We start from the raw sequence: 20,186 nt of genomic DNA, 5'->3' as shown, positions 1-20,186 counted from the left end.
ACCGGCGACGGAGGGGTGAAACCCTAGGCCGCGCGACCCGCCGCGCTACGTCGCGAGGAGGAAGTGGTGTGGTGGTGGTGGTGGTGGTGGTGGTGGAGGAGGAGGAGGAGAAGGAGGAGGGAGGCCGCCGCCGCGCGGAGGGCGGGCCACCGCCGAGGCCGCCCCATGTCGTCGCCTGAGCCACGTCATGAGTGGGGACCGAGGGAGGGAGGGAGAGAGAGAGAGAGAGAGAGAGAGAGAGAGAGAGAGAGAGAGAGAGAGAGCGGAGAGGAGGAGGGCGTCGGGGTCGGGGAGATCCGCCGAGGGTTTCGTAGCTAGCGTGCGCGTACTGTAGGGAGTGGCGCAGGCAACACGGGCCGTCGATCGGAGAATCGGACGTCTAGTGGAATTTCGGCCGACGTGGCCACCCTGGTTGGCGGCCAAAGCTCGCCGGCTTAATGATAGTAAATGTGTGTTCATCAAACAGTAGAATACAACAGATATATTAGAAACTATACTATGATGTGTTAGCGTCCTTCATCTTGCTGACACTTGAGGGTGGTGAAGGTCTCCATCTTATCCTGCCACACAGAAACAGGAAAAAGGTTTATTGAACTTTAGTTCATATCAACCACTCGCAAGAAAAATGCACGGTGAGGACTGAAAACCATATCCACTATTATGCACATGACACTCCTATAGGAACCATAACAAAGCCATGCAAGCATACAGTCCACATGATTCCAGCCCCGCTCAGGTTCCAACTTCCTACAGGAGAAGTTTAGTAGTATCTTCGGGCAGTAAAATAGATTCACTTAGTTTCGGTCTTAGAAGAAGCATAAAATGAAATGTAATATTTTGATTGAATAGGTTGCAACAAATCAAGTGTAATTTTCCAAGCACTAACATGCCACTAACTAAAAGAATACATTTGTCAACGGATCCCTTGTACGACACATAATTAATAAGAAAGAGAAGTGCTTAGCTCAAGATACAATAAATATATATGTTTGGCAGCATTATGAATCAGGTGGTCCAGGCAAAACAAAACCACCAATAGGTTAGAATTGATTTACATATTCATGAATGTACAAAAGAGTACAGAGAGCTTTTCACAGTTTAAGTGAATAAATTATTCATGATTTCTTTCATTACAGGGTCTCAAATATAAATACTATGTAGTAAAGCTAAAACTTTAATTATAAGATTATTTTCTGGTTAAGGTAACCTAAATATTCTCTGAAGTTTAACAGAAAATTAGATCTGCAAGTTTAGACAAACAACTTATACATTGCAAAAGTCCAAAACCTTAAATAACTATGAGTGCATTATGTATTTATGAAAATCTTTAATGAATCTCAACAACCACGTACTTTATATTTTATGTAGGATACCCATTAAAGTCTTCTAAAATAAATGGTCTAAGACTAAAATGATGAGAAACACACCTACCAATGGATGCGCGAGGGCGAGGGTGATGGGATAAGTCTCTGTGTTGGCTAGTCTTTGTGGGGCTACAGCATATGGTCCTTGTGGCTGCATGGTGGTCTTGCTGCCCATCAAGGACAGCATCCTTGACTGGCTAGGACAGCATCTTAGCATCTAGGACAGCATCTGTTTTAGGACAGCATATTAACATCTAACATCTTGCCATATAAGCAGGCTGGCTAGCAGCCTATAAATATGTATCCCCAACCCCTCAGGTTGGCATGGCATTTGTGTGAGAAATAAACCAGAAATTGCCCCAACTCCTAGTGTTATCCTCTCTCGATGAGAGTAAGAATTCTGCTACTACCAAGAGTAAGAATTCAGCGACTAACAAGTGGTATCAGAGTCATACTATCCTGTAGCCTGAGCATCTCCTGCTCATCTCCCTTCCCAGCCTCGCAATAGCCCCAGCTGGGAGCAGCAGCAGCTCCGGCCGCTCCTGCTCACTCCTCTCCCTCTGCGCAGATGAGCAGCAGCTCGTCTGAAGCAGCCCTCTCCCCACGCAGTAGCCCCCCGGTAGCGCGTCATGTCCGCAGGACAGTCTCAGCGCTCGGTCGCCTCGAGCACGCGGCGTCGGCAGGAGGCCGAACTTGCCGCGGCAGAGGAACGCGAGCGAGCGGTGACAGAGACCGCTGCGGCGTCGGCAAGGGCGTCGAAGCTGGTAGCGGCGGAGCTGGCAGCAGCCAGAGCGGAGGCGGAAGTGGCGGCGGCGGCAGATGCAGCGCATGCGGCAACAGCAGAGGTCGAGGTTCTGCGCGGCAGCATCAGCAGCTCCATTTCTGCTGACGACAGTGCCGACGCGGACCTCGAGCTGCTGGGGAGGGAGACAGCGCGAGCGCGGGCGGCGCGGTGGGCCACCGCGCACGCCCACGAGCGCGACGGCAGCCCAGACAGGCGCGGACGCGCAGGTGGTGCTCCTGGAGGAGGCACGCACGGCGGTGGCGCTCCTGGAGGAGGCGCACATGGCAACGGTGGTGGACGGGTCGATGGAGAGCGCGGCCTTCACAGGCAGCGTGGCTCTCTCTCCCCGGATCGGTACCGTGGTTACCACGGGCTCTAGACTGTTGTCAGGGATGTTGGCCCTAGCGGTGGGTGGCCTACCCTCACTAAGACCAACTACGTCAAGTGGGTTGCAGTGATGAGGGTAAAGCTCCAGGTGCGGCACATGTGGGAGGCAGTCCGGTACGGCGATGTCGACTACGACCAGGTGAAAGCTCTAGTTTGGTTTTGGTTAATTGATGAAACCCTAAGTGCTAACCTAGTTTATCAAGATGATTATGAGTAGGTAGCACTACTCCAAGTGATGAAGCAATGGTGAAGATCATGACAATGGTGATGGCATGGTGATGGTCAAATGCTTAAACTTGAAAAAAAGAAAGAGAAAAACAAAAGGCTCAAGGCAAAGGTATAAAATGTAGGAGCCATTTTGTTTTGGTGATCAAGACACTTAGCGAGTGTGATCACATTTAGGATTGATAGCCGTACTATTAAGAGGGGTGAAACTCGTATCGAAATGCGGTTATCAAAGTGCCACTAGATGCTCTAATTCATTGCATATGCATTTAGGATCTAGTGGAGTGCTAACACCCTTGAAAATGTTTGTGAAAATATGCTAACACATGTGCACAAGGTGATACACTTGGTGGTTGGCACATTTGAGCAAGGGTGAAAAAGATAGAGTCGAAGAGTAGGTAGTCGCGCTGGTTACAGAGTGACCGGACGCGTCCGGTATGATGACCGGACACGTCCGGTATTCGGTGGCAGACTCAGCGACCGGACGTGTCCGGTCGCCACACCGGACACGTCCGGTATGACTCAGAAAAACAGTGTTCCACAGTGAAGTCGATCGGATGCTGGCAGCGTCCGGTCCGGTGTGACCGGACGCGTCCGGTCGTCTATGGGTGCTTACTGTACTCGACCAGACGCTAAGGCTCGGCGTCCGGTCAGTCTCTACCTGACGCGTCCGGTCGGCCCTGGTGGCTTACTGGACTCGACCGGACTCGTCGATGGAGCGTCCGGTCAATTGAGTGTCTATGTCCAGTGTGAGCGTCCGGTCATCGGTAGTATGCGTGACAACGGCTATGATGATTTGAACCGGCCACGTGGCAGTCTGGGGCTACCGGACACGTCCAGTATGCCGACCAGACGCATCTGGTATTCACGACTAGAGCATCCGGTGCTGCGTCCAGTCAATTGGACTGCAGCGTCCGGTCGGCCCATGATTTGCCCAGTGAAGGGGTATAATGGCTCTATTTGATGGGGGCTCTATTTATAGCCCCATGGCCGGCTCAAGGGAAAACTCTTGCACATTTTCATTGACATAGCAACCTTGTGAGCTTAGCCAAAGTCCTCCCACTCATCTCCATCATTGATTCATCATCTTTGTGAGATTGGGAGAGAATCCAAGTGCATTGCTTGAGTGATTGCATCTAGAGGCACTTGGTATTCGAGTTGCGCTGCAGATTTTGCTTATTACTCTTGGTGGTTGCCACCACCTAGACAGTTAGAGCAGCGGTGGAGGATTGGCACAAGTTGGTGATTGTTTGTAGCCATCTCCAGTGATTGTGAGGGAAGTTGTACCTTCCCCGGCGGAGCATAGAAAGGTAACTCTAGTAAATTGCTCGTGTCATTAAGTTACCTCACTTGTGGGTCGGTTCTTGCGGTGTCCTATCGTGTGGACGAGGTTTGTGAAACACCTCTTAGCCGCCGAACCACCAAGTGTTGGTCGACACAACGGGGACGTAGCGTGTTGGCAAGCACGTGAACCTCGGGAGAAAATCGATTGTCTCTTGTCTTTGGTATTCTTCCAGTGATTGGCTATATATTCATCTTGTGATTGGTTTATCCCCTACACGTCGGTATAATCACCCTACTCACTTATTTATATTCTTGCAAACTAGTTGATACAAGCTCTTTAGTGTAATTAGAATTGAGAGCTTGCTTTATTATTTACATTCATCTAGTTGAGCTCTTTAGAGTAGCAAATTTGAGAGCCCTTAGTGAGTAATTACATAGCAAGTTTGTGTCCCTAAGTAATCATTGCAACTAGAATTGTTGGATAGGTGGCTTACAACCCTTGTAGAGCTAGAGCAAGTTTGCATTACGCTATTTGTCATACTAATCAAATTGCTCTAGTTGATTTGTAGATTTTTAAATAGGCTATTCACCCCCCTCTAGCCATATTAGGACCTTTCAAGTGGTATCGGAGTCGTGGTCACCGTTTGATTGAAGGCTTAACAACCTCGGTGTCAAATTATGGCTCAAGTTGTGTTCAACCATGTGGGGGGCAAACCACCGTTCTTTGATGGCACATGCTATGATTATTGGAAGAGAAAGATGAGGATGTATCTTGGTTCAATTAATGATCAAGTATGGAAAGTGACCGAAAATGATTATGCTATCATTGATCCTGACAATCCCACCAACCAAGATAAGACCAACAAGCAATGCAACACAATGACCCTCAACACCATATATAGTGCCATTGATTCCAAAATGTTTGAGCAAATCAAGGATTGTGAAAGAGCAAATGAGGTGTGGACAAGATTGGAGGAAACATATGAGGGCACACCGGCGGTGAAGAGTGCCAAGTTGTATATCCTCAAGGACAAATTGACAAGCTTCAAGATGAAGGAAGATGAGAGTATTCCGGAGATGTTCCATTGATTACAAGTAATTATCAATGACTTGAAGGCTTTGGGAGAGAAGATCAAGGATGAAGACGTCTCTCATCGGTTCTTGATGTTCCTACCTCCAAGATTCAAGATGTTAAGATTGCTAATCATAAGAGGAGGATTGAAGGATATTACCCCCAACTAAGTACTAGGTGATGTCATGACACAAGAGACATACCGTGTGGAAAGGGGGGGGGATGACAAGGATGACAAGAAGGAAGAAGAAGACAAGAAGAAAAGCATAGCATTCAAGGCTAGCTCATCATCATTAAAGAACAAGGGCAAGTCCAAGAAAGAATTAAGTGATGATGATCTTAGTGATATTAATGATGAAGCTATGGCTCTCTTTGTGCGCAAGATAGGCAAGTTTATGAAGAAGGGCTATGGTGCAAGAAAGAGAAGAGATCACTCCAAGAAGAAAGAGTATGTGAGAAGATGCTATAATTGCAAAAGCCCTGATCATGTAGTAGCAAATTGTCCATACAATAGTGACAATGATGAGGATGAGAAGAAGCACAAGGAGGATAAGAAAGAAAAGAAGGAGAAGAAGGAGAAGAGAATGACCTTCCAAAAGAAGAAGAAGGGTGGAGGCTATGTGGTCACATGGGATAGTGATGGCTCTTTGGATAGTGATAGCTCTAGTGATGATGACAAGAAATCTATCAAGAGAGCACTAGCAAGCATCGCCATCAACAACAAGCCCTCCATCTTCGACACTCCATCGACGTGCCTCATGACAAAACCTACCAAGGTAAAATATGATGTGAGTGATGATGATGAATGTGAAAGTGATGCTTGTAGGAGTAACGATGATGATGAAGAGTACTCCAAGGAGGAGCTCATGGACATGTGTGAGCAAGTGCATACTTGCTTTGAGATGAAGAGAAAGGAGTGCAAAGAATTGAACAAGAAAGTCATATTTCTTGAGCAATCCCTTGATGAGCTCAATGCAACTCATGAGAGGCTAATGGAAGCCCATGCGAAGCTTGGCAAAGATCACTCTAAGCTTGAAAAGGCTCACTCCTCTCTCATTAAGCAAGTCAAGAAGGAGGAAGCCAAGAAGGAGCAAGTGATAGTAACATGTGATGTGGGACTAACATGTGATCTTATTGATGAATCTTTTCATAAACCCATTATTGTTGCTCCCACTAACACTTCTTGTAGCACAACCATTACCACTCCACCTATGAATGATACATCACTAATGGTGGAAAATGAAACCCTCAAGAAGGAGGTGAATGAGCTCACTCGTGCCTTAGGCAATGCCTATGGTGGAGATGTCCACTTGCTAAAGTGCTTGGGTAGCCAAAGGTTTTCTCTCAATAAAGAGAGATTAGGCTATACCCCCAAAAAAGGCAAGATGGCCTTTGTCACTCCCAAAACTAGCTTTGTGAAGGGCAATGGTCGGTTTTGCAATAGATGCAAGCAAGTTGGGCATATAGAGTAAAATTGCAAGACTAACAAGAACAAGCTGCCTAATGTATCCTCAATCAAGTTTGATTCTTGTTACATGCTTTATAAGGGTGCCAATGGTGTGAAGGCTAAGTTCATTGGTACACCAATTGTGCGCCCAAAGAAGAAGGCCATTTGGGTACCAAAGACCTTGGTGACTAACCTACAAGAACCCAAGCAAATTTAGATACCTAAAAGGAATTGATCTTCTTTTATAGGTAAATTATAAAGCCGGGGGAAGGCATTGGGTGCTTGATAGTGGGTGCACACAACACATGACCGGTGATCCAAGAATGTTCAATTCAATCAATGAAAGCAAGAGCAATGGGATTGATAGTATAACATTTGGTGACAATGGCAAAGGCAAGGTCAAAGGGCTTGGTAAGATTGCAATATCCAATGATTTGAGCATTTTTAATATGCTACTAGTAGAGAGCTTGAACTTCAACCTATTGTCGGTAGCTCAATTGTGTGATCTTGGTTTCAAGTGCATATTTGATATGGATGATGTAGAGATCATAAGTGTAGATAGCTCTAACTTGATATTCAAAGGATTTAGATATGAGAATCTATATTTAGTTGATTTCAATGCTAGAGAAGCTCAATTGTCAACATGTTTAATCACTAAGTCTAGCATGGGTTGGTTATGGCATAGAAGATTTGGTCATGTTGGAATAAAACAATTGAACAAGTTGATTAAGCATGACTTAGTTAGAGGCTTAAAAGATATCATATTTGAAAAGGATAAGCTATGTAGTGCATGTCAAGCCAGAAAACAAGTTGGTAACACACATCCTAAGAAGAGCATGATGAGCACATCCAAGGCATTTGAGTTGATGCATATGGACTTGTTTGGACCAACCACATACACTAGCATTGGTGGAAACAAATATAGATTTGTGATTGTGGATGATTTCACTAGATACACATGGGTGTTCTTTCTTGGTGACAAGAGTGATGTATTTACAACATTCAAATCATTTGTCAAGGGCATTCACAATAAGTTTGAAACAACAATCAAGAAAGTTAGAAGTGACAATGGTAGTGAATTCAAGAACACTAGAATTGATGAGTTGTGTGATGAATTTAGAATTAGACATCAATTCTCGGCCAAGTATACTCCTCAATCAAATGGGCTAGTTGAAAGAAAGAATAGAACCTTAATTGATATGGCAAGATCAATATTGAGTGAGTACAATGTGAGTCATTCATTTTGGGCCGAAGTAATCAACATGGCTTGCTACTATAGCAATCGACTCTATTATCACCCCATGATGGAAAAGACATCTTATGAGCTATTGAATGGAAGAAACCCAACATAGCATACTTCTAGGTTTTTTGTTGTAAATGCTATATATTGAAGAAAGGTACTAGATTAAGCAAGTTTGAAAAGAAATGTGATAAAGGTTTCTTGCTTGGTTACTCCACTACTAGCAAGGCTTATAGAGTTTGGAATTTAGCTAGTGGTACTCTTGAGGAGGTTCATGATGTGAAATTTGATGAAACAAATGGTTCCCAAGAGGAAGATGAAAACCTAAATGATGTAAAAGGCACTCAATTGGTCAATGCAATAAAGAATATGGACATTGGTGAGTTAAGGCCTAGAGAGGTGATTGATGGTGAAGATGACAAGAATCAAGTGCTCTCTAACTCAAATATGCAATCTAGTGGTTCTCATGATCAAATCCAAGCAAGCACTAGTAATGGCAATGTGCAAGATCAACAAATGGCTAGTTCATCATCTCAACCAAGTGATCAATCTAATGCAAGCAATCAAGTGCAAGTGCTTCAACCAACCAATATTGTAAGAGATCGTCTATTGGACACTATCATTGGTGATATTTTAAGAGGTGTGCAAACAAGATCAAGATTGGCTTCATTTTATGAGCATTTCTCATTTATGTCATCCATTGAACCTAAGAAGATAGATGAAGCTTTGAGGGATGTTGATTGGATCAATGCTATGCATGAAGAGCTAAACAACTTCACAAGAAACCAAGTATGAAATTTAGTTGAGAGGCCTAAGGATCATAATGTGATTGGAACTAAGTGGGTCTTTCGGAACAAGCAAGATTAAGATGGGATAGTAATAAGGAACAAAGCAAGATTAGTGGCTCAAGGTTACACTCAAGTTGAAGGTCTTAACTTTGGAGAAACATATGCCCCGGTTGTAAGATTAGAAGCAATTAGGATCTTGCTAGCTTATGCTTGTGCCCACAACATCAAGTTATACCAAATGGATGTGAAAAGTGCATTTCTAAATGGGTACATCAATGAGCTTGTGTATGTTGAGCAACCTCCCAGTTTTAAAGATGAGAAGAAACCCAATCATGTCTATAAGTTGAGAAAAGCTTTGTATGGATTGAAACAAGCACCTAGAGTATGGTATGAGAGATTGAGGGATTTCCTACTCTCTAAGGGATTCAAGATAGAAAAGGTTGACACCACTCTCTTCACCAAGAAGCTTAGGAATGACTTGTTTGTAATGCAAATCTATGTTGATGATATCATTTTTGGGTCAACAAATCAAGAATTTTGTAAGGAGTTTGGCAAGATGATGGCAAGTGAGTTTGAAATGTCCATGATTGGAGAGCTTAGTTACTTCCTTGGTCTTCAAATCAAGCAAATGAAGAATGACACATTTATAAGTCAAGGCAAGTATATCAAGAACATACTCAAGAAGTTTAGAATGGATGATAGTAAAGCTATTAGTACACCAATGAGGACAAGTGAAAGCTTGGATAGTGATACTAGTGGCAACATGGTGGATCAAAAGATGTATCGGTCTATAATTGAAAGCCTACTCTATGTGACCGCATCAAGGCCGGATGTGATGTTTAGTGTATGCATGTGTGCTAGATTTTAAGCCTCACCAAGAGAAAGTCATTTGAAGGCAACTAAGAGAATATTGAGGTACTTGAAGCATACATAATATTTTGGATTATGGTATCCCAAAGGAGCAAGATTTGAGTTGATTGGATATTCGGATTCCAATTATGCGGGATGCAAAGTTGAGAGAAAGAGCACATCGGGCACATATCAACTATTGGAAAGATCACTTGTATCTTGGTCATCAAAGAAGCAAAATAGTGTAGCACTTTCAACCACCGAAGCGGAGTACATTTCGGTCGGTAATTGTTGTGCTCAATTACTTTGGATGAAGGCTACTTTGAGTGACTTTGGAATCAAGTTCAAGCAAGTGCCATTGCTATGTGACAATAAAAGTGTCGTAAAGCTCACCAACAATCCGGTTCAACACTCAAGAACAAAGCATATTGATGTCCGCCATCATTTTATAAGAGATCACCAACAAAAAAGGGACATTTGCATAGAGAGTGTGGGCACCGAAGATCAACTTGCCGACATATTCACCAAGCCACTTGATGAGAAGAGGTTTTGCAAGCTAAGGAATGAATTGAATATACTTGACTTCTCCAATATGTGTTGATGCACCCCCATTATTTGACATGCCTCTCCTTCGAGCAATCCAAGGTAAAAGTTGATTAGCATGGCATACATCCTTGCTAAGGACATGATTAGTGCATCTAGGCATATTTCACATTTGAATAGGCTCATTCATGAACATTAAATGAACTTGATGCTTGTATGGTACCACTATTGCTTGTATGTTTGAAATAATCTAGTGGTAGCATATGGCATGTTTGTGGGCTTGTAAACCTAGTGTTTGATTTGGAAAATGAGCTATAAGTGTTTAACTCAACATGATACAAGATAACCCTTATTTAGAGGTGTGAAGAAGCTTGTCCTTGGATCAAACCGAGTTAAATAACCTTTGCAAGTACTCTAGATTGAACAAATTGGGAAAATGATCCTCATTTCACATGGTTTCACCCCAACATATCTATAATTTGAGGACATCCCTATCTATACTTTAAGCCTTTGTGATCATTGATGACAAAGGGGGAGAAATAGTGTATAAAGATAGTGAAACAAAGGAGGGAAGATAATATATGATAAAAGAAGGGGATCAATTAAAATTTTGAACATACAAATAGGGGGAGCAAGCTCATAAACTTGTATGGTGCATTTGAATGAGCATTACATATGTTTGCTTGCATGGCATAAGTTTTAATTTCAAATATCCATGCTTGTGTGATGTATGCTAGTTGTAGGTTTGAATGTTGAAATGAAAAATTAGCATGCATAGGCTAAGTAACTAGACTTATGTTCATTCTATGGAAACTAGACTTGCATGTAATATTGATCTCACGGGGTATTCTAGTTCTTGTATATGTCTAGTTACTAATGGTGCTGCGTCCAGTCAATTGGACTGCAGCGTCCGGTCGGTCCACGATATGCCCAGTGAAGGGGTATAATGGCTCTATTTGATGGGGGCTCTATTTATAGTCCCATGGCCGGCTCAAGGGACAACTCTTGCACATTTTCATTGACATAGCAACCTTGTGAGCTTAGCCAAAGTCCTCCCACTCATCTCCATCATTGATTCATCATCTTTGTGAGATTGGGAGAGAATCCAAGTGCATTGCTTGAGTGATTGCATCTAGAGACACTTGGTATTCGTGTTGCGCTATGGATTTTGCTTGTTACTTTTGGTGGTTGCCACCACCTAGACAGTTAGAGCAGCGGTGGAGGATTGGCACGAGTTGGTGATTGTTTGTAGCCATCTCCGGTGATTGTGAGGGGAGTTGTACCTTCCCCAGCGGAGCGTAGAAAGGTAACTCTAGTAAATTGCTCGTGTCATTGAGTTACCTCACTTGTGGGTCGGTTCTTGCGGTGTCCTATCGTGTGGACAAGGTTTGTGAAACACCTCTTAGCCGCCGAACCACCAAGTGTTGGTCGACACAACGGGGACGTAGCGTGTTGGCAAGCACGTGAACCTCGGGAGAAAATCGATTGTCTCTTGTCTTTGGCATTCTTCCGGTGATTGGCTATATATTCATCTTGTGATTGGTTCATCCCCTACACGTCGGTATAATCACCCTACTCACTTATTTATATTCTTGCAAACTAATTGATACAAGCTCTTTAGTGTAATTAGAATTGAGAGCTTGCTTTATTATTTACATTCATCTAGTTGAGCTCTTTAAAGTAGCAAGTTTGAAAGCCCTTAGTGAGTAATTACATAGCAAGTTTGTGTCCCTAAGTAATCATTATAACTAGAATTGTTGGATAGGTGGCTTACAACCCTTATAGAGCTAGAGCAAGTTTGCATTACGCTATTTGTCATACTAATCAAATTGCTCTAGTTGATTTGTAGATTTTTAAATAGGCTATTCACCCCCCTCTAGCCATATTAGGACCTTTCACCAGGATCGACGGGCGCTGGATGCCCTCATCGCTGTAGTCCCATCCGAGATGTAGTTCTCGCTTACCAACAAGCGGACTGCCAAGGAAGCTTGGGACACCATCGCTGCGACATGCATCGGCAACGATCGCGCCCGCAAGTCCACACTACAGGCACTTCGCAAGGAGTGGGAGAACCTGGCCTTCAAGCCAGGTGAGGATGTTGATGACTTTGCTCTCCGTCTCAACACTCTGTTGTAGAAGATGGTGCAGTTCGGCGATGACACCTACGGCGAGGAGAGAGCTGTCGAAAAGCTCTTCCGCTGCATCCCTGAGAAGTACAAGCAGATGGCTCGCTCGATCGAGTCTCTGCTGGATCTCTCCATGATGTCGATCGAGGAGGCGATAGGTGAAAGGTCCTAATGGCTAGAGGGGGGTGAATAGCCTAATAAAAATTTCTACAACAACACTTAACAAAATGGTTAGAAAATTATGAAGCGAAGCAAGTGTTGCGCTAGCCTACTCAAAATGCAAGCCACCTACCATAATTCTAGTTTAGATAGTATCTATTCACACAATAGCTATGACACTACCCTATGTTAGTGTGCTCTCAAAGGCTAACTAAAGAGCCACACTAACCAAGCAAGCAAGCTCTCACAACTAGCTACACTAAAGAGCTTGACAACTAGTTTGCGGTAATGTAAAGAGAGTGATCAAGAAGGTTATACCGCCGTGTAGATGAAGAAACCAATCAATCACAAGGATGAATAACAATGAAGACCAATCACCCCAGAATCAATGATGAACACAATGATTTTTTACCGAGGTTCACTTGCTTGCCGGCAAGCTAGTCCTCGTTGTGGTGATTCACTCACTTGGAGGTTCACGCGCTAATTGCCTTCACATGCCAAACTCTCAATAGGGTGCCGCACAACCAACACAAGATAAGGATCACATAAGCCACGAGCAATCCACTAGAGTACCTTTTGGCTCTCCGCCGGGGAAAGATCAAGAACCCCTCACAATCACCATGATCGGAGCCGGAGACAATCACCAACCTCCGCTCGACGATCCTCGTTGCTCCAAACCGTCTAGGTGGCGGCAACCACCAAGAGGAACAAGCGAAACTCGCAGCGAAACACGAACACCAAGTGCCTCTAGATGTAAACACTCAAGCAATACACTTGGATTCTCTCCCAATCTCACAAAGATGATGAATCAATGATAGAGATGAGTGGGAGGGCTTTGGTTAAGCTCACAAGGTTGCTATGTCAATGAAAATGACCAAAGGTGTGAGCTTCAACCGGACATGGGGCTTAAATAGAAGCCCCCACGAAATAGAGCCGTTGTACCCCTTCACTGGGCACAACGCGGGGTGATCGGACGCTCCGATCCGATCGACCGGACGCTTACCCTCAGCGTCTGGTCACGTGATTCATGCCACGTGTCCCCTGCTTCAAATACTGTTCGTTAGATTTCAACGGTCATCTGTTGACCGGACGCAGCGCACAAAGTGACCGGACGCTTAGCCTCCAGCGTCCGATCGTTTCCATTAAGGTTCTAGAAACGGTTTTCTTCGACCGGACCCTGCCAGTGTCCGGTCACACAGTGACTTCTCTCTGCGATGCCCGATAACAGGATCGGACCTTGAACTTCAGCGTCCGGTCAGTCCAAGACCCAACGTCCGGTCGTTTGATCGATGCCAGCGTCTTCGCTGCCACACTTGACCGAACACGCGGTCCCCCTGAGACCAGCGTCTGATCACTTAGTGACCAGCAAGACTAACTCTATTTCACCACTAACTTCTTCACCCTTGCTCAAATGTGTCAACCACCAAGTGTATCACCTTGTGCACATGTGTTAGCATATTTTCACAAACATTTTCAAGGGTGTTAGCATTCCACTAGATCCTAAATGCATATGCAATGAGTTAGAGCATCTAGTGGCACTTTGATAACTGCATTTTGATACGAGTTTCACCCCTCTTAATGGTACAGCTATCAAACCTAAATGTGATAACACTCTCTAAGTGTCTTGATCACCAAAACAAAATAGCTTCTACAAATTATACCTTTGCCTTGAGCTTTTTGTTTTTCTCTTTCCTCTTTTCAAGTCCAAGCACTTAATCATCATCATGGTATCATCAACATCATGCTATGATCTTCATTTGCTTTACCACTTGGAGTGTGCTACCTATCTCATGATCACTTGATAAACTAGGTTAGCACTTAGGGTTTCATCAATTCACTAAAACCAAACTAGAGCTTTCAATCTCTCCCTTTTTGGTAATTAATGACAACCCTTTCACAAAGATATGAATTAAAATTCAATTGAATCCATGTTGCTTGTCCAAGCATATTTACCATGTGTCCACTTTTTAGTCTTTTTAGTTGTGCGAGATGTGTCATGAGTTAGTTTTGACTCTAGAACAAGCACAAACAAAACATGACATGGACACCCAACCAACGCCATGTCTACAGAGAAGCATGAGCAGGAGTATGGGGTACTGAAGGGTCGAGATGGCGACTAGAGGGGGGGTGAATAGTCTTTTCTAAAACTTAATCGCGTCGGCTAACCGATACAAATGCGGAATTAAAACTATCGGTCTAGCCAAGACTATACCCCACTATATATGTTGACTAGCACATTGCAAAGATAACAATTATGCAACAAAGGTGCCGGGCTAGTTAGAGCTCTCCTAAACAATTCTAGAAGCAAGGTTACACAAACCTATGCCACTAGTACTTTAAGCAACAAGAGAGCTCCTACACATGCTAGTAAGCAAAAGCACAAAGCTAACTAAGCAATGCTCAATAACAAGGCAACCAATGCCTAATTAGAGAGCGCAAATACTCAGCTACACAAACTAAGCAATGTGACTAACAAGGTTACTAAAACCAAATTAGCCACGCAAGGGAGCTACTTCTATGCTACACAAGCAAGAAGGTAATTAGCAAGCTACACAAGCTATCTAATTACAAGAGCAACTACACAAGCTTAATATGTATAAAAGTAATTGCAAGCTTGTGTAATGGGGATGCAAACCAACGGGAAGAACAAGGTTGACACAATGATTTTTCTCCCGAGGTTCACGTGTTTGCCAACATGCTAGTCCCCGTTGTGTCGACCGCTCACTTGGTGGTTCGGCGGCTAATTAGCATCACCCGCTAAGCCCGCACGTCGGGCGCCGCAAGAACCTACCCCGGAAGTGAGGGTAGCTCAATGACACGCTTTACTAGAGTTGCTCTTCGCGGCTCCCGCGGGGCGAGCACAATGCCCCCTCACAAGCACTTCTCCGGAGCGCCGCACAAGCTTCTTGCGTGCTTCGACAGAGACCACCACCAAGCCGTCTAGGAGGTGGCAACCTCCAAGAGTAACAAGCACCACCGGCTTGCAACTCGATCACCTAGTGCCACTCGATGCAACCTCACGATGCAATTGCACTAGAATCGCTCACTCATACAATCGGATGATCGCTATCAAGTATGTGTGAGATGGAGGGCTCCTAAGCACTCTCAAGCATGGACACAAAGTCCCCCAAGGTGCTCCTTCCCAGCCATGGCCGAAGGCCACTTCTATTTATAGCTCCAAGGGCTAAACTAGCCGTTACCCCTTCACTGGGCAAAAATCGGGCCGATCGGACGCTCCGGTCGTGTTGACCGGACGCTGGACCTCAGCGTCCGATCGCCCGTAGACGGCCACGTGTCCTGATTCCAACGGTCACTTGACCTGACCGGACGCAGCAGCTTCAACTGACCGGACGCTGAACCCCCAGCGTCCGGTCGTTTCCAGTAAGGTACCGACCTCGACCGGACGCGTCCGGTCACACTTGATCGGACGTAGCCAGCGTCCGGTCATACTCCAGCTTCTGTGTCACCGTACGTCAGCCTGACCGGACGCAGCCTGCCAGCGTCCGGTGCTTTCAGACCCAGCGTCCGGTCAGTTGACCGACGCCAGCGTCTTCGCGATCAACTCGTTTTCACTTCTAACTTCTTCACCCTTGCTCCAATGTGCTAACCACAAGAACTTGCATCCGGCGCAATAGAAAATAGGCATTCTATTTTCCCAAAAGCGCCGAATCCATCTCAACCCTACAAACACCTCCTCCTTTGTAAATGTGCCAACACCATCAAGTGTACACCACCATGTGTATGTGTGTTAGCTTTTCACAATCATTTCCCAAAGGATGTTAGCCACTCAACTTGCCACGCCACTCGATCCTAGCGACGATGGAAAGTTAAATCACTCGAGTGGCACTAGATGACCGATATGCAAACAAGTTTGCCCCTCTTGATAGTACGGCCATCTATCCTAAACCCGGTCATAAACTTCTCTACACACCTATGATCGGTGAAATGAAATGTCCTAGGTTATACCTTTGCCTTGCGCATTCCATTCCATCTCCTCCAATGTTGATGCAACACATGCACCAACATGATCAACAATGATATGATCCACTTCATATTATCACGTGATCATATTGGTTCATCGATCTTGACTTTACTTGCTCTTCACCGTTGCCATCGTCCATCGGCGCCAAGTCTTGCTCAAGCTTCACCGCCACGCGGTCCATCACTCCAAAGCCTTCGACTTGCCCTTCACGCTTGCAACCGGTCCATCAAGCCAAGTCTTGTCTTGATCTTCTCCACCTTGATCACATGACTCAATGTCATGTCTCATGTGCATTTAAGCTCCTTCATCATCACATGTGTGAGCTTTGCAACATCTCCAAGCCATTTTCACCTTCATGGCATATGTTGCTCACACACATGTACCTGTGGACTAATCACCTGTGTATCTCACATAAACACAATTAGTCCACCTAGGTTGTCACTCAATTACCAAAACCAAACAAGGACCTTTCAGGTACTCTGCGCAACCCTTGCACATCGGTTTGCAGCCAATCCATGGCCAGTGGGCCTTGCCCTCCAGGCCTGCTGCCACCACTACCAACCGACCAGATAGCCAGCATACAAAAAAATACAGATCATCTCTCATTATCAATTTTAGAGAAAATAGAGTATGAAAGAACAACATCCTACTGTTTTGAGTACCTAAATATGCAATCCATCATTCTAAGTAATGACGGGGCCCAAGAAGCTACACAAGCATCACAGAAAGCATATCAGGAAAATAAAGAAAAGGCACCTGAGCTCAAAGGCCACAAGAGCCGTGGTCGCACGACGACGACAGGTCCATCACGGGGATGCCATAGCCCTCCATTGCAGCAGCTGCAGCCTCGGCCTCCACCATGAGCGCCGGGCTAACAGTATGAAAGAACAACATCCTACTGTTTTGAGTACTTGAATATGCAATCCATCATTCTAAGTAATAACAGGGCCCAAGAAGCTACACAAGCATCACAGAAAGCATATCAGGAAAACAAAGAAAAGGCACTTGAGCTCAAAGGCCACAAGCGCCGTGGTCGCACGGCGACGACATGTCCACCACGGGGATGCCATCGCCCTCCATTCCAGCACCTGCAGTCTCGGCCTCCACCACGAGCGCCGGGCAGACAGCCAGACAGGGACGTGAGGTGACATTGCTTGCGGATGGCATCCCACGCATGGATGTGTTCTAAATATAATTATCAGCAAGGTTCAGTCTAACAAAAGATCAAGTAAGATCATCTAATGCCATAAGTTCGCCATAGATTAGTGATCAAAATTCCTAAAATGCTGGAACCAAAACTCTCAAGTGTGTGCATATGCCCATTTAATAGAAGCATACATGTAAAACAACAATAAACGGCCATAGGAAATCCAAACCTGATGATCAAGTAAACCAACAAGCAAAACATGGATTCACTTTGCTACTGCTCATTAAATCTATTTTCAAATTCTGAACACGTATCCTGCTATACAAAGGAGACATAGTCACCAAGTTCTAGATTCCCTAACCCTATTAATCAAAGTTTCTACCCAAAAGAATATCTAGTTCAATTATGCTCTAAGTGGAAAATACCTCGAAATAGAGATAAAGAAATAATGCTTAAAATACCAATCTGAATTTCACAAACATGCCCATTTCTTGAAGGTTCCTCTGTTACTGGCTTTCTCCTATCACATTCAACAGATTTCACTCTCTCTGTGACAGAAAATCAAAACTCAGATATTTTGCATACTACTCTTCATTGTCACCCATTTTGCAGCCCCTTGAAAGGAAAGATGGGCAATGATACAAAAGACTAATGGCAAAGTTAAAACTGCTATTCTGTCGAACCTAGCCCAACAGATGAAATGCTATTGCGAAGACTCTTTCAGTTTGTAGAATTACAAAAAAAAAAAGGAGTGGGATTTTGATAAAGCACCATTAGTAGCGGTTAGCATAGGATCTACAGAAGTAGATGTGCATCATGTTTGAACACCTATTTTTCTGAAATTGCAACTTTGGTTCATCAATCCTCCATTGTTCCTCACCCGGAAACCTGAATTTTTCTTCATTACCTGCAGCAGAGATCTTGCAACAGGGCACCTGACAATAGTATGGCTATCTTGGCTTTCTAAACCACTTATCATCAACATATCATGAAAAATTATTTCAGTTTAGAGCAATCCATATAGCAAATTAATTTTACCTCCTGTGTTAAGTTTAATTAAGTTTACAGCTTATTTTCCTCTATGGTAGATCACAAATGCAGAAGGAAACTTGGGTACCTATTCCATTCAGTGGTTGCTGGAGTGTCTCTCTCCTGGTTTACTTCCTTCTTCACCTCCTTCAAAATTATGCACAAAGAAAATGGAAGTAGCTAGAATTCAGGAGTTCCATAGAGACAATATGAATTAAAATTAAAGCAAAGCATGATGAAAAAGCTGACATCAATGAGCTGCACTTCGACATGATATGCTGCTGATACTGAAGGATAAATTCAGAGTCCTCCGTCACGTTTGTGTAAATTTGTGTAATAGTAGGCAGTAAGCTCCGTGACACCACATTGTGATTTAAGTAATTGGATTAAAAATTATAAAATGTTTTTTGGTGAGAACCACCAAAATGCAGCGGTACACCATTTCTCTGTATTGTTTGTTTGAAAGCTAAATCATAAGTGTAAGCAGATTAGAAGCAGAAGGCATAATACAAGTTGACGACAACCACACAACACAAATACGAATCAAGAGAGCTCCAGATTAGGGGGAAATGAATGGACACGAACTGGAGGTCCTCAAAGATCCAGATGAGGGGAAAATGAACAGGCACGAACCGGGACGCGGCACACTGTTGACCGGCGGCGTTGGCGCGGGAGATGGCGGCGGGGGTCATCGCTGTTGGGGGAGAAGCAGGTGTCGTCCTCTGCTCTTCTGGTAGCAATGATGGTGCGGCTACGCACACGGATACGGGATATTTAACTTTTTACCACGATAACGGATGGCTACTTCTTGAATAACAGGTTTAAAATTGATGCTATGATTTTAGCAGCTGAGAGAGAAAAATAATACATTTTTATCATAATTGCTGGCATAGCACGCCACCTCAGCAGGCCAGCATGGTAGGCGAAGGGAAAATGACCACCCCTGCCCCTGCCCTCTCTATCCTTCCCCATGCGTGGCCCGGCCCACTCCAACTCGCCCTTCCGCTCCTCCTTTCTTCTTCCTCCCGCTCTGCTCGCCGACGCCGCCACCCAACGCCGCCGCACACCCCGCCGCGCCCAACGCCGCCCCCCACCGCGAGCCATGTCCTCCCCAATCGCAGCCAGCTCCTCCGCGGGAAGGGCCAGGAGTAGGTTGCAGCAAGGGATCCAGAGCTCCAACACTGCTTCCATGACCATGGATCCGGTTGGTGAGCTTAGTGGCTTCCCGCTGATCATGTGCCCGGCCTGCGGTATTGCTAGGGTGGTGGAGGGGCGGACGAAGAAAGACAGCGAAAACCACGGCCGTCTGTACTTCAAATACACGAGGAACGGGGTGAGTTCTGTATAATCTCATCTATTCCCCCTCGCTGGCATTTAGGGCTCTAAATCTCCCTCTAATCCTAGTTGATATTTCCAGTACCCGAAGCTTTATGGATACTACCAATTCGAGAAGGGATATTTTCAGGATTTGCAGCATAACGGCATTATCCTGGTTCGGTCGTCGAACTGGGAAGAGATGAATATGTCACAGGAAGAGAAAGTTGACAGTCCAAATGGTGACAAGAGGGGTGACAAGAAGGGGAAAGAATTGGAGGAGAAGATGGAGTCACTGATTTGGCAGATGAACATGTTCATTGCCTGTGTTGTATGCTTTGTAGTTGGATGTGTACTGATGTATGTTGTTAGGAAGTGACAATGTAGGCATGTTTACTGATGTATGGCTGCTGCAATGGGGATGTAATGAAGTGACAATGCATGAA

The 20,186-nt window shown here is 44.7% G+C and overlaps 1 long non-coding RNA gene across 1 annotated transcript; it reads right to left on the bottom strand.

Moving 5' to 3' along the window:
- Window positions 1-444: 444 nt before the first annotated feature.
- LOC136451809 (uncharacterized) lies at window positions 445-19,191 on the bottom strand. Its single transcript, XR_010758651.1, has 3 exons — window positions 19,060-19,191; window positions 17,007-18,573; window positions 445-560 (listed from the first exon to the last, which is right to left on the bottom strand). It is a non-coding gene; the product is annotated as an uncharacterized lncRNA (long non-coding RNA).
- Window positions 19,192-20,186: the final 995 nt, after the last annotated feature.

Source organism: Miscanthus floridulus, chromosome 5 (genome assembly GCF_019320115.1).
Source record: "Miscanthus floridulus cultivar M001 chromosome 5, ASM1932011v1, whole genome shotgun sequence".
In the NCBI taxonomy this organism is placed as follows: Eukaryota; Viridiplantae; Streptophyta; class Magnoliopsida; order Poales; family Poaceae; genus Miscanthus; species Miscanthus floridulus.
This window is presented reverse-complemented; position numbering and strand designations above follow the sequence as displayed.